Source organism: Triturus cristatus, chromosome 9 (assembly GCF_964204655.1).
Source record: "Triturus cristatus chromosome 9, aTriCri1.1, whole genome shotgun sequence".
In the NCBI taxonomy this organism is placed as follows: Eukaryota; Metazoa; Chordata; class Amphibia; order Caudata; family Salamandridae; genus Triturus; species Triturus cristatus.
This window is the reverse complement of record NC_140592.1, coordinates 853,564,883-853,578,123: the sequence shown is the minus strand read 5'-3', so window position 1 is coordinate 853,578,123 and position 13,241 is coordinate 853,564,883. Positions and strand designations below refer to the sequence as shown.

The 13,241-nt window shown below is 52.3% G+C and overlaps 1 protein-coding gene across 2 annotated transcripts in view; it reads right to left on the bottom strand.

The window, feature by feature from the left end:
• Positions 1–13,241, bottom strand: part of CDC42BPB (CDC42 binding protein kinase beta) — a 1,057,701-nt gene that overhangs the window by 464,948 nt on the left and 579,512 nt on the right. The gene's annotated exons all lie outside the window — the stretch shown is intronic.

Sequence of the window (13,241 nt, the reverse complement as noted above, 5' to 3'; positions counted from 1 at the left end):
CCCCCACATCCGAAAGACGTGACGAACCACCTCCGGACGGAGCCTCCACTCGTGGTCGGCAGAGAACTGCCGACTGAGACTGTCTGCACGCACGTTTAGCACCCCGGCCAGATGATTTGCCATCAGACAAATCTGATGGTCCTGAGCCCAGGACCATAGACGCAGGGCCTCTCTGCAGAGACAAAGAGACCCCACTCCTCCCTGCCTGTTGACATACCACATCGCGGTAGTATTGTCCGTCAGGACTTGAACAGACTGACCGCGAAGGGAAGGGAGGAAAGCCTTGAGTGCTAAACGAATCGCCCGCAATTCCAGAAGGTTGATGTGAAGCAACCTTTCCTCTGGAGACCAAAGACCCTTGATCTCCAGATCCCCCAGATGCGCACCCCACCCTAAAGTGGATGCATCCGTTATCACTGTGGCCACCGATGGAGGTAGATGGAAGGGCTTTCCTTGGGACAGATTGCCCTCCACGCTCCACCAAGACAGATCCGCTGCAGCTTCTCTGGAGATCCTCACAGACTCCCTGAGATCTCCTTTGTGCTGATACCACTGCCTGCGGAGGCACCACTGGAGCGCCCTCATGTGCCAGCGTGCATGGTTGACCAACAGAATGCAGGAAGCAAACAGACCGAGCAGGCGAAGGACCTTCAGGACTGGAACGACCGCTCCATTGCAAAATAAAGGAATCATTTCCTGTATGTCGAGAATCCTTTGAGGAGGAGGGAATGCTCGACACTCAGTAGTGTCCAGAACCGCACCTATGAACAGGTTGCGCTGAGAGGGCACCAGGTGAGATTTGGGCATGTTTATCGAAAAACCCAATTTGAACAACAGCTGAATTGTATCCTGCAGATGATGTAGCACCTTCTCTGGCGACTCCGCTTTGATCAGCCAGTCGTCCAGATAGGGGAAAACGGAAATCCCCGACCTTCTGAGATGGGCTGCCACCACTGCCATCACCTTCGTGAAGACTCGGGGTGCAGTAGTAAGACCAAACGGAAAGACCGCAAACTGATAATGTTGCGACCCTACCGTAAACCGGAGATACTTCCTGTGCGACTTCAGGATGGGGATGTGGAAATACGCATCCTGCAAGTCGATCGACACCATCCAGTCCTCCTGATTCAGCGCTTGAAGAACCTGCGCAAGGGTGAGCATCTTGAACTTCTCTTGCTTCAGATAAAGATTCAAGATCCTGAGGTTCAAGATCCTGAGGTCCAATATCGGACGCAATCTGCCGTCCTTTTTCGGAATCAGGAAATACCGGGAGTAGCATCCCTGACCCCTCTCCTGCTCTGGAACCACCTCTATCACATATTTCTGTAGTAACTTCAGGACTTCCTCCTGTAGGAGAAGACGATGGTTCTCTGAGCCAGCCCCTTGACAAGGAGGGTAATTTGGACGGAATTCCCGAAAGGGAAGGGCGTACCCATTTTCTACAAGATCTAGAACCCAAAGATCTGTAGTTACAGATTCCCAATCTTGTAGAAAATGGGTAAGCCGGCACCCCACAGGACCAACATGATCCAGAATGGCGGATCTAGGGCTGCTTTGCGGTGGAAGGAGGGGCTGAAGAGGAGGAGAGTTAACGGCCACGCGAGCGACCCCTGATTCTACCTCTGTATCCTTTAGACAAAGAGACTTGCTGCTGCAGCTGTTGGGTCTGCCTGTAGGACCGAAAGGTTGCCCTTCCGAAACCTCTGTACCTTTTAAACGACCCCCTTGACTGGGATTGAAGGCCCAGAGACTTAGCCGTAGCCTTGCTCTCCTTAAAACGTTCAAGAGCAGCATCTGCATTTTTGCCAAATAAACCAGATCCATCAAATGGCAAGTCCAACAGAGTCGACTGTACATCTGGGGAAAACTCCGAAGACTTCAGCCACGCACCCCTCCTGGTGGCAACAGAAGACCCCATGACCCTTGCCACTGAATCCGCCGTGTCCAGCCCACTTTGGATCACCTGGCGTGCTGCTGCTGCCTGGGCATCCACCAAGATCTCATTAAAACTAACCCTATCCTCCTCAGATAGGTTTGGTGCCAGTTTCTTAGCAGAGTCCATGAGTGCATGAACATAGCGTCCCAAAAGGCAAGTGGCATTTGTTGATTTTAGTGCCATGCTGGCCGATGAAAAGACCTTTTTGGCCGACTGGTCCAGCTTTTTAGCCTCTGGGTCCCCCGGAACCTGAGGAAAAGCACCCTTGGATTTTCCTGAACAAGCCGCCTGAATCACCAGGCTCTCAGGCGATGGATGTGATGTCAAGAACTCAGGGTCCCCTGGAGCTGCCCTATACCTCCTAGCAACCGTCTTAGAGACTGCGGGAGCAGAAAAAGGCTTACGCCACACCTCCAACACAGGGTCAATAATGGCCTCATTAAAAGGTAACAACGGCTCCGAAACTGCAGTAGGAGAATGCAACACTTCAGTCAAAATGTTTGATTTGAACTCAGTAGTTGGCAACTGAAGATCCAGCAGTTCTGCAGCCTTCCTGATGACTGCATGATATGGAGCCACATCCTTCGAGGGTTCATCGGAAGGTGGAGTAATTTCCCACTCAGGAGACAAATCCAGTCCACTAGCCTCTTTAAGCTTCTCAAACACCTCGTCAGACTCCACCAGCTCTCCTTCTTCTGCTTCTTCCAGAAGGTACCTTCGCTCATCAACCACTCTCTGAGCCTTCCTTCTGGACCGAATCCGTACAAGCGGCGTCGGCGGCGCAGTGTTCGAATCCGACGGTGCCGGCATCGAACGTGGATCCGCAGGAGCAGCCGGCGTCGAACGAGGTCGAGCCGGCGCCGGTGAAGAAGGAAGCGGCGTCGACGTCCTCGGCGCCGGTAGATGCCAAGACGGCGTCGCCGGAATAAATGGCATGAAAGGGGCCAGCGGATAGACTTGCGGCACCCCCAAATTGAATGCCATTGGACCCACAGGTGCACCAGTGGTGTACATGGCTCTCGAAAATACCCCATACATAGCATTTAAATAATGCGAGGGGTCCTGACCTGGTCCAGGGAATGCAGGGTACTGGTCAGGCATCACCGGACTCGGGCCAACCGGCGCCGACGGTGGAATAAGCGGCGTCGCAGGCTCACCCGGTACTTGAAGTTCCTCAACCGGGGCCGGAGACTGAGCCGGAGATGAAACCGGAGACGGCGAAGTAGCCGGAGCCGGTGAAGCCACTGGAGAAGAAGGACTAGGAGGCGAATCCGGAACGGGTGAAGGAGACACAGAGTCCTTTCGGCGTCGAGTTGGTGACTTCGACTTCGGAGCCGAACTCTTGTCAGAGTGATGTCGAGAAGAATGCCTCCTCTTCTTCTTGTGCTTCTTGGATCGTGAAGCATGCCCCGAAGTCGACTTGGACGCCGACCTCGATCGTGACCTCGACCTCGTCCTCGACTTCCTTCTTCCTCTCTTCTACTTTTTCATCCTAGCGATGAAGAGTTTCGCCTCCCTTTCTTTTAGAGCCTTGGAGCTCATCTTGCGACAGCAAGAACAACCATCCACATCGTGGTCAGATGACAAGCACCACACACAGTCGTCATGTGGATCCGTGATCGACATGTTTTTGCCACATTCACGACAGGGCTTGGAGCCCGACTTCTTTGTCGACATCCTTCTCGAAAGAGAAACAGAGAAACCCATAAAAACACAAAGTAACAGTAAAGCTACCAACAGCGATTCCCGAAATCCGTTGGCGTCGACGGCGCGGAAAAAAGGGAACTGACGTCATCACGCCGACGAGGTCTTCTTATGGAGCCGGTGACGTCAGCGAAGTCGCGAGCGGAGCCGTGTCTCTGTGACGTTGTCTTCGACTTCATCGGCGTGGACTGCTACAAAAGTTTCCGAATGTTGCTGGCGCAGGGGATATTCACAAGGTGAGGAATCCACTGGCAGATGTATCCATCAGAAGGGGGTTTACAAGAAAGAGCCTGGCGCTCACTCACTCTCTTGGCAGAGGTGATGGCAACCAGGAAAGCAGTCTTCAAAGTTAACAGATAAAGAGGACAGTTGTAAAGAGGCTCAAAGGGAGCACACATTAAATATGTGAGAACCAGGTTCAAGTCCCACTGTGGCATTACGAAGGGAATAGGAGGGAAAAGATGAGTAATGCCTTTAAGGAATCTATTTACAACAGGGGACTTGAAGAGAGAGGGCTGATCAGGGAGCCTGAGAAAGGCCGAAATAGCAGAAAGGTAGCCCTTGATAGTGCCCAGAGCAGAGCCCTGCTGGGCCAAAGAAAGAAGGAACAGTAGGACTTCTGAAAGAGGGGCAGAAAGGGGATCCACAGCCTTTGCTGTGCACCATGCCACAAATTTGTTCCACCTGCAGGCATATACCAACTTAGCACTGCTTCTATGTGAGACGTGCCTCCTCCATTTTATTTATCAACAGAAATCATTCTTCATGCTGGATGGTAATTTTCAAAATCATTCTTTGTTGATATATTTTCTTATAAATCCAATTTCCAGAATATAAAACCAAATTCATGAAAAGATCTGGCCAACTTAGTATAGCAACTTAGTGGAGGGACGCCTGGCTGCCAGAATGACATCACAGACTACAGGAGGCAAGTCGAAAGGAATCAACTGCCGCCGCTCAATCTCCACACAAAGAGGTGGAGACTGGACAGGTTCGGGTGGAGGACCGGCCCCTGCTGCTGTGACAGAAGATCCTCCCGAAGAGGCAGTCTGATCGGGGGATCGATGGTCATACTGAGTAGCTCGGGCTACCAAACTCTGAGCACAGTCCAGAGCAACAAGAATGACTTGGGCCCGGTCGCGCCTGATCTTCAGCACTCTGGGCAGAAGTGGTATAGGCGGAAAGGCGTACAACAGACTGCAACACCACTTGAGACGAAAAGCGTCGCCTAGCGAGTGCCGCCTTGGAAATTCCAACGCGCAGAACTGCTGGCATTGTGCGTTCTCTTCAGTGGCGAATATATCTAACCAAGATTCTCCCCACTGTTGAAAGAGACCTTGCGCCACGTCAGCGTGAAGACACCATTTGTGATCCATCATGCACCTGTGGCGGAGTCCGTCCGCCCTGGCGTTCAGTGAACCTGCCAGGTGTTGAACCACTAGGGAAATGCCCTGATGTTCCAGCCATGTCCAGAGGTGCAGAGCCTCATGACATAGGGTCCACGACCCAACCCCGCCCTGTTTGTTGCAGTACCACATGGCGGTGGTGTTGTCTGTGAACACCTGCACTACTCTTCCCTTGACAGAGGGAAGGAATGCCTTCAGTGCAAGTCGGATCACCCGAAGCTCCAGACGGTTGATATGGAGCCTGGACTCCGCCAGAGACCACAGGCCTCTGATCTCTGCCTTCCCCATGTGGCCCCCCCATCCCAGGAGGGACGCATTCGTCACCACTGTGTGCTCCGGTTGGGAAGGGAGAGGGATCTGCCACTGACCCAATGCCGGTTCGTGAGCGACCACTGCAGCTGTTGTGCAGTGCCCTCCGAGATCAGCACGTAACCGGACAGGTTCCCCTGATGCTGCGCCCACTGGAACTTCGGGGCCCATTGCTGAGCCTGCATATGCCATCTGGCATGAGTGACCAGCAGGATGCAGGTGGCCATGACGCCCAGCAGCCTCAGGGTCATCCTGACCGAAACACAGGATAGAGGCTGAAAGATCGGAATCATAGCCTGAATATACTGTACTCGCTGTTCGGGAGGATAGGCCCGCAAGTACGTTGTATCCAGAACCGCTCCGATGAAGAGGAGCTTCTGAGAGGGAATCGGGTGCGACTTCAGCACATTGATGGAGAACCCCAGCAAATGCAGGAGGTCGTCCGTAGTCTGGAGGTGGGAGACGACTGTCCGGGGCGAGCCCGCCTTCAACAGCCAGTTGTCGAGATAGGGGAAGACTGGAACCCCTTGTGAGAAGTTGGCCTGATGTATGATGTCACTAGTTATAGTGTACACCTTATATCAGTCCAAATACCCTTATGGTGATTGGTTGTAAAGTCAACCTTATAGACCAGCTATCCTAGTGGTAGCATGGACAAGAGCAGTCTTAGGCTAAACTCTGAATGGCATGTGAAGCCAGCTGTGATACCATATATAATCCCTTGAATACCAAATGAAAGGACACCACAACAGATATATATATAAAATAAAGTGTATTTATTCTAAGCAAACCCTCAGCACTCTTTATGAGTTTAGAGGTAAGTACAACACAGTCTTATTAATGCATACAGTAAGTCACACAGGTAAGTAATACAGTTAGGCCCTAGGGGCCACGCAAACCATATACTAAATAAGTGGTATAAGAACCACTGTCACGGAAATAGAATAGGCCTAGGCCTAGGGAATCGCTGGGGCTACACTACACTAGCGTTAGTTAGGGAGTGGGAGGCCCACGGGATTCGTGTGCAGAGTGGAAACACTCACGCGTAATGCGTAAAAGTCAATAGCAATGTTACAGTTTAGAAATAGATAGATTTAGGACACTTCCGGAGTAGCTAGGAAGTTGAGACTTGAAAACTAGACACTAGGATAGTCACTATCCTGATGAGCACCGGAGTACCCAAGTTACCTAGCCCACAGGCTGCGGGTGCATAGGGGTGAAGATGCGTCATTTTCGTCGTCGACTCCTATGGATGCCTGAAGAAAGATGCTGACAGGCAGTCAGGGGAGAGTGTCCGGTGGATCCCAAGCCTGGGATCAAGAAGAGAAGAAACCTGCAAGCAGAGGGGACAGAGTCAAGGTCACTAGCCAGTGACCACGTGGAACCAGGAAGGAACCAGGCGATGTCGTGAAGAGTTGCAGGGGAAGGTGAAGCTTGTCGCTGCAGCCAGGAGGACCAGGAAGCGTCGAGGACGACCAGGACCAGGAGGCGAGCTGTCCCACGAAGGCTCTTGCTGTCGGCGGCGTCGAAGTTGGACTAGGACTCACCAAGCCTTGGCAAGCGGAACCCACGAAGAACAAGGGACTTGCTTCTGGTGCAGACCAGGAAGGTCTGGGGTGCTTCTTCTTTGCAGAGAAGCGGGAGTCAGTCTGGAGGAGCCAAACCAGCGCAGAAGATTTCAGGGAGCGTCGTCACAAAGGCCACTAGCCAGCGGGCAAGCAACCGGACAGACGCGGCAAGCAGGAAAATGCTGAAGGGCCCCACGCAGGACTCGTGGAGTGTGGGGGGCTGGTCTTCGGTGCAGATGGTGCTTGGGGTTGGGGCTTCTCAATCCCCGGTGCACAACTTCGAGGGTACCTCAGAAGCTGCGCTGTAAGTTACTAGCCACTTTTCCCAGGTAGCCGGTCCCACGTCGCTCGTCGCCTCCACGGATCTCAGCTCTGCTGCAGATGTGGATGAGGGTCGGAGAAGTCTGGAAATCAAGGCTCTGGTCGGGCTCTGCAGTCGGTTCCTCGTCGAACGTTTCACAAAGCAAAGGGTAGTCACTTGATGGTGCCTGTTTGCACAGGGTAGCCACTCCTTGGCTACAAGGGAGATTCTTCAGTCTTCTTCTTTCGTCGAATGTCGAAGGTCCAGAGTTTCTGTTCAGTTTTGCAGGTTCAGGATAATCTGAAGTCTTGAGGCCCAACTCCCACTCTTATACTAATCTGGGGGGCTGGGATACCTGCTAGGTCACGCCTTATGGGTGGGACCTGGGAGGGGGTGGTTACACCCACTTCCCTTTGTCCAGTTTCGCGCCAGAGCTGGGGCTGGAGTGCCCCAGCGCCGGTTTGAACTGGACTATGCAAGGAACACCTTGTGTGCCCCAGGCATGTCTCATTCCTTTCAGCCCACCCTGCCCCAATACACTAAAGGCTGTCTGGGGAGGTGCTAGCACCTCCCCAAGCAGGAAACCTATTGTCCAGGCCTCCCTGGCTGGGATCACTCCCAGCAGCAGGAGGTCAGACTTGTGTCTGTGGCAGCAGCATCCATTTTGTGATGCTGAGGCTTTGGTTAGAGATAAACAGCAAAGTAGGATTTTAACATGTCTCTCCCTCTAGAAGGGAGGAATAATATCCTCATCACCAGAAATGGTATGGGGGTATTATTCCAAAGTGTTAGACACCTTACACGACATGTTTTGATAAAGCCAAACCATAGTTACCATAACCGTTTATGATTATAAGGCACTTTAAGAGTATATGGTAGGCTATATCATAGAACAGCTATAAGGACATGGTTCCGAAAGCTGCAGACAGGCTCAGCTCATGCTAGAGCACCATCTCACATGTTACCAAGCACTCTGCCTCCAGGATTGTTAAGGCCTGCCATAGGAGTGACTGATAGGTACACATGTGTCTACATATAAGGGCAGATATAGGCATACTATATCTAAGCAAGGGGTGATTACACGACCTTGCCCCAGCTGAGTGATCAGCCAGTTGTGTCTGATTGGAAGGCCAGACCAGGGGTGGCATAATACATGCTGCAGCCCCTGGGAGGCCTAGGGTACACCTATGCCCTGGGTACCTAGGGTACACTATACAGGGTCCAATAAGGTGATCCTTACCAATTGGGTATGTACCTAGGGTACATGGAGTCCATTTTACAGAGAGAGCAGACAGCCTGAGACCCTGAATGGCAGGATCTCAGGCCAACTAAGTCGAAAAACCAGCTAGACACTAGGCAAAAAGTTGGGGGTAACCATAGTCAGATATCCACCTTCCTACACCCCTGAGCTGCACATAAGAGCTGTGACCTCCGCCATCACTTTCGTGAACACCCGAGGGGTGCTGGGAAGGCCAAAGGGGAGCACGGTAAACTGAAAGTGCTCGTGGCCTACAGTGAATCGCAGGTAACGCCTGTGGGCCGGCAGGACGGGAATGTGGAAATATGCGTCCTGCAGGTCCAACGCTACCATCCATTCTCCAGGGTCGAGGGCAGACAGGACCTGAGCCAGAGTTAACATCTTGAACTTCTCCCGTCTGGAGAAAGCGATTGACGTCTCTGAGGTCCAAGATAGGACACAGGCCCTTGTCCTTCTTGAGTAACAGAAAGTAGTGGGAACAACAACCACGTCCTACTTCTGGCACAGGAAAGCGCACGATGACCCCTTTGGCCATGAGGGCCGCGACTTCCTGTTGAAGAAGTGCCAAGTGATCCCCCGACATGCGGTGGTACAGGGGTGGCATGGCTGGAGGGGTAGTCTCGAAGGTGTGGGAGTAGCCCCTTCTGACTATCTGTAAAACTCACTTGGCCGAAGTGATGGTGCGCCAGTAAGGGAGGTGATGGCAAATCCTGCCGCCCACTGGCGTTTGATGGGCCTGAAAAACTGGACTAGAAAGGTTTGGAGGCAGTGGTGGAGGTGGACTGACCCGCCCGCTGGCCCCCTGACCCGCCTCAGTGGGTCCCACGTCCGCGCTAAGACTGTTGCTGCGCAGGCCTGTGGATCTGAAGCACACGTGTCGGGGCGCCACCTTCCGTGGCCACGAAAGAAGCGAAAAGCAGAAGGCGGAGGAGGGCGCGTGGCGGAAAGGCCCAAGGACTTGGCCGTAGCCCGCGAGTCCTTAAAGCGCTCATCAAAGGGCATGTCCATCAGGGTGTTCTGGACATCCCCAGAGAAACCAGTAGTCCTCAGCCAGGCATGGCAACGGAGCCACACTGCCGTGGAAATCGCCATGCCAAGCGAGTCGGCAGTGTCAAGGCCACATCGAATCGTGAACTTTGCTGGATCTCTCCCTTCCGCAATAGCTTGAGAGAGCACTGTCCGGGCCTCCTCCGGACACTGAGGCAGCACTTGCGCCACTGTATCCCACACAGAGTGGGAATAACGGCCCAAGAGGCATGTGGTGTTCACAGACCGCAGCCCTGAACTGGCGGAAGAAAAATCTTCTTACCGAACAGCTCCAGTTTCTTGGATTCCCTGTCCGGGGGTGCGGTAGGGAATGTGCTTTGGGTCGCAGAGGCTTGTCCAACCAAGCTCTCAGGGGTGGGGTGTTGGGAAAGGAAAAAGGAATCGCTCGGGCCGGCGATGGCGTCGGACCACGTTCCTAACCACAGGGAGCCTGTGTTGGGCCTGCATCAGGTGCCCAAAAGAATGTCAAAGTGCATCACTGAAAGGCAGCAGTGGCTCCGCAGAGGTAGCCGCCGGCTGAAGCACTTCTGTCAGGAGGTTAGTCCTGATGGCCACTGTAGGGAGTTCGAGGTGGAGAGCCTCAGCCGCCCTACGCAACACCACTGCATAACTTGCACCCTCCTCTGTGGAGAGGTGTGGTGCAGCGGCCAGGGCAGCTGACTTTGGAGCACAGGTTCACGGTTCGATCCCCGGCTCCGGCGGCAGCTCAGCTCAGCACCGTGTGACTCTGGGCAATAGCTCACTTAATTTCCACTACGGCCCCCAGCGCCTTGAGACCCGTAAGTGTGAGTAGCTGCGCTATATAAAAACGGACTTACTCTGTAGCCACGGTAGGAGGAGTTTGCATGCCAAGGTCAGGAGAGGTATCAAGACCTGCCCAGTCTGGGTCAAACTCACATTGTGCTGTGAGAGGTTCCTCAGACCCCTCCCAGTCCTCCCCTTCCTCCGAAGGCTAATGAACAGGCCGAAAATAAGGAGGCTAGACATAGGGGTAGAAAGGCCCCGTCGGAATCGGCGTCGAGCGATGCTGTTCCAGCGCCGTGTCCACATCAGGGCTGAAAAAGGGGACATCGTCGTCCGAGGGCACGGGCGACGTCGGAGGTGGTGCCGGTGGGGTCGACGTTGGTGGAGGTGTCACAAGGTCAACCGGCGTCGATGAGAATCCAGGCCTGGATCCATGGGGGCCCTGCGGCACCAGGGCCTGAGTCGACAGCGATGCCGGAGCCGCTGACAGTAAAGGGCGAGGGCCCCCAGTTGGGCCTGTGGGGCCCTAAGGCGTGCCGGCAGGGCCTGACGGCTCAAAGAGGTGGGCCATGGCTGACAAATTCCTGCAGCTGGGCCGGAGTTGCAGATGGACCTGGGAAGGGTGGGTAGGACGATGGCGACTGCGTAGGCTCTGCCAGAGCCGTGGGTGAGGCACCACCTGCACCCTCAGCCACGTCGCGTGACGGGAAGTCCGAGAACGATGATGCTTCTTCGACTTCTTGTGATGCTTCGTCTTACCTAACCCCGAGTGCGAAGACTTCGATTCCGACGAACGATGGTGGTGGCTCCGCGACCGGTCCTTCGACCTCCCACGGAAACCAGGACCATGAGCGGCATGGAGCCGACTGCCAGACTTCAAACAACTTTCGGGACCACTCCCGCAAAGTCGTCGGCGCCATGGCCCGGCAGTCAGGGCACGACTTGGGGTCGTGGTCATGCCCCAGGCAGTAGAGACGCACGCGGAGCAGGTCCGTGACCGACATCATGCAATGAAAGTCCCTGCAGGACTTGAAGCCGGGCATCCCTACGACACCAGTCGATCGACTCAAAAAATAGAGACAAAAGGCATCGAAAAACTGTCAAAAAGTGACTGGGGGTACCGCTCTCTCCGGATTTGCGCCTGCTGGCACAGAAAAAGAAAACTGACGTCAGCGCGCGAGGGCGGCATCTAAGTACCTGGCGCGACAGCATCTCGGCGACCACGACGCCAACGAGGGACGCGGAGCCCCATGACGCAAACTTTCTACACGCAGGGGTACTGCTGACGAAAACTTTCAGGATCCAGTCTGACGCCTGGGGGTAATTTTAAGGTAAGGAATCTATCACTCCGTGTTTCTTTCAGATAGAGAGGTTTGCACTGCACACATTGCAAGACCAAAATACACACCCCTTGCATACTGGCAATAGAAAATTAACTGCTGAAAACCCTAAATCAGAAGCTTAAAACCATAACATTCCTAATGCTTTCAAGTGGAAAAAAGAGACTTGAGCTATTGAGGAAATGAGTTTAGTCATGGACTATTCTATGTTCAGGATCATTTAATTTAAGCAGCACCACCCATGTATTTAATAAAATTATTTTGGTCAATTGCTTCAGACACACTAGCATGATAATAACTTCAGTTTAGCAAAATGGACGCATCTCTAGGGCTGAGCTATGATAGACTGGAGTCTCTCTTCAGTTTGCTCAACATGTTAACATGGTGCTGTACAGGAGCAAAGACCAGTATGCAGAGAAGGTAAAGGAGGCATTGATCCTGTGTAGAGAGGATAGCCACGGTAACCCCAAGTGTCAGGGGCTGTGGTGTCAGATGGCTGCTTTGGAGGAAGTTGTCAATTGTAGGGTTATGCCAGGGAGATGTGTTGCCACATTGAATGCATAGGCTACCATTTGGGAGCAAGTCTAGGCTGAGAAGAAGCGTCAAAGGCATCCTTGACAATAAGCAACAAGTTAGCAGAATAACTACTAGTTATGGCAGCAAGTGAGTCACGAGGTCGAAAACAATTTAGGTATCCAAGAAGCACAGCATTCATCATGTGCCATCAAGAATACTCTATTTGATGGCAGAAGTATTGAAGGATTTGGAAAGTTTGAGGTAAACTGAAGGTTAAACGAATAGTACTTAGTGGCCATCAGCAGTGTTTCTATTATGAATCAATACAAGCACATCGAAAACAGCAGGCGGTGATTGATACCTTTTAACATTAAAAGCTGGTAAATTGTTTCACAGGTTCCTAGATTACCTTGTTGGCCTAGTGATAGCAGCTCTAAAGGCCTATTTGAGCGCACTGCAGTGTGATGTTCATGCTCAATGTTTTAAAAAAAAATAATTACATGGCAATATCGAGTAAAGGGCAACTGACCATTCATAGCGGTACATAAGGGTAGCTGGTCAAAGGATCTCAAACGACTTGTAGATGAATACACTTGACTGGAATAACTAAGACAATTACAACAGTGTATATGGGCACTCTTAAACATTAAAAGGTTAATACATGTGAGTAACACTTCTAAAACTCTGGCACTTAATGCACAGGCAGGTTAGTGTAGTGAAGTTTGGAAGACAGAGCATTTCATTACAGATTTAGGAATAAACGTAAAATGAAATGGAAGACATTGAAAGCTAGAGACACCCTGAACAAAGGGTGTTCCACACATTACAGTCTTAGACTGGGGACTGCTGGTGCACTTAATTTTTCTTTTTAATGTAAGCCTCTCCAGTTGGCCCTTTCTCTGTAGTTTATGCATGCTACCTGATGCAGGTGAAAACACTCTGTCGAGGAACTCTTTGAGAGTTGTGTTGGATGACTGTAATTGGAAATGGTGCCTTTAAAAGAGTAAAACAAGCGTTTATGGGGAGACAATGGCAATATTTAACTTTTTAGGAGTGCCACTTAAGGGCACTGGAACCTTGTTGCCAATTCAGGGTGTTAGGATGGATCTTTT